The sequence below is a fragment of the Crocuta crocuta genome, unplaced genomic scaffold, assembly GCF_008692635.1.
Source record: "Crocuta crocuta isolate KB4526 unplaced genomic scaffold, BGI_CrCroc_1.0 scaffold290, whole genome shotgun sequence".
Lineage (NCBI taxonomy): Eukaryota > Metazoa > Chordata > Mammalia > Carnivora > Hyaenidae > Crocuta > Crocuta crocuta.
Window position 1 is genome coordinate 5,274,410 of NW_027527429.1, and position 2,007 is coordinate 5,276,416.

Sequence of the window (2,007 nt, forward strand, 5' to 3'; positions counted from 1 at the left end):
TCCCCGGGAAGCCGCCCCCACCCTACTCCCCCCTGCTGCCAGGCCTGCAGGGCCTCCCCAGGCTTGGAGCTCCTTAGGGTCGCGCTGGGCTTCCCTAGACCCCTGCGGCCCCTCTGTGCGCCACCCCAATAAACGTCTCGCACAAAGACCCGTGTCAGCGTGGGCCTCCCGGGCAGCCCGGCCTGTCGTCATTTCCCCCAGCGCCGTGTCTGCCTCACCCGCCCCTGCCTCTGCTGCAGAGCCCGGCAGGCGTGGTTCAACACAAGAGCCTTATCGGCGGGAGCCCGGACACAGGCCCGCCGCCTGGCCCGCAGTGGCTCTCCCTGCTCACACACCACGCAGCGTGGCTCGGGAGCTGCTTCGGATCCCACCCCACTAACGCCACACTCCGGAGCCCACGGCCGTGAAGGAGTCCATAAGCGGGGATGACGGGACACAGCGGCGGGACTGAAGGTCACCACCGCGTGACCCCCTCGTAGCCACGGCAGTCCTGGCCCGCGCTCTGGACAGGAGTACCGGCCGCTCTGGGGCATTCTGGAGCCTCCCGTCGTGAAATGTGAGGCTGAAGTTTCATTCTGGAGACCCTCCTGAAATCGAGGCCGCCTGGCCTGAGACATTCTGCCCCTGCACGCCCCCCACCCCCACCAAGGAGATCAGCCCAGTACAGACCCTCTTGCGTGTAAATCTTTCACATGCAATGAAAAGGGGTGTCGTGAAGAATCATTCCCTGGGATGCTGGGGCGGGGGGCGTTGTCTGCCCTCCCAACCCCCCGCTTGGGGTTTCAACAGTAAAACAAACTCCAGACGTACAGGAGGCGTGGACACAGGGGAAGGAACCAACCCGAAGCAAAGAGACAATCCGGCACATGCACGGCTAACCCCGAGGTAGACAGAACTTCTAAAGCTGAAGCCATGAGCGAAATCACGGGGCAAAGGGGAGACGGCTCAATCCAAGTCAAGGAACATCGAGAAAAGGCACCAACGTGAGAAAATGTAGGGAAACGCGACAAAAAATTTAGATCCTGAGGAGTCAGGAGAATGTGGGGGGTGGGGCCGGGTAACAGGCGGACGCTGTCCAGCCTGCAGCTCGGTTTCGGATGCCTGTGCCCCGCTACCCACGGGGCCAAGGAAGACTCAAGGGACTCTGCGAATACGCGCCAGGGTGCTTGCGGTCCTCGGAAGACGGATGTCAGAGACCGCATCACGTCAAAGGGGGGAAACATGCTCAAGAGGCCGAGGAAGGACAGGAGGCAGTGACAGTGTTCACAGAAGGGGGCTTCTGCTTCTTCGGACTTCTCTAATCTCGCCCATCTGTTGGACGGTGAGGAGCACGCATCTCCCACTGTGAAAAGTCCCTCCTCCCAAGTCACGATACCGGCCTGTGTAAGAACTGGGGGCCCTTTCCCATCCCCCAAACGCTCAAGTCTCGGCTGGGGTCATTCTGACTGGTGCCAGCTCCGGGGGCCTCGTTCCCCGGCTCTGGTCCATATGCGGGTGGGGGGGGTGCCGGTGAGACCTCCACATGGTCCCCGCCTCGGCCTCCCACACCCCTGCTGCGGCTCACCCGGCCCCGGGGCTGCCCAGAGCCCATCTCACAGGCACAAAATAAATGTTTGCTGAGGGACTGCAGGCGGCTGCCCTGTCTTAACTCCAAACCGTTGCCAGGATTTTTCTTCATGAAGAGATTTCCACAACACTCTTCGCGGCTGCTTTACGGGCTGAGTCACTTAGCATTCGGGGTAAGGACCTTGCAGGCTCTCTGGGCTTTCCATTCACTCTTTCCAGAGGATTATTTAGGGAGAGAGCTGTCACTTACAGACCCATGGCCCGGAAGCTGAGTTGTCCTGCATCACATGCTCTCTGGCAGGAACCCCGGACAGTGGGGGTGGCTGGGTCAACCCCTACCTTCCACCTAATATGGGAGGACCCAATGTCTTCCAGCAAGCTGACTCAGAACTGTCTAGGCTGGACGGTGGGCAGGTACTGTTGTGCATGCGTGCACACACA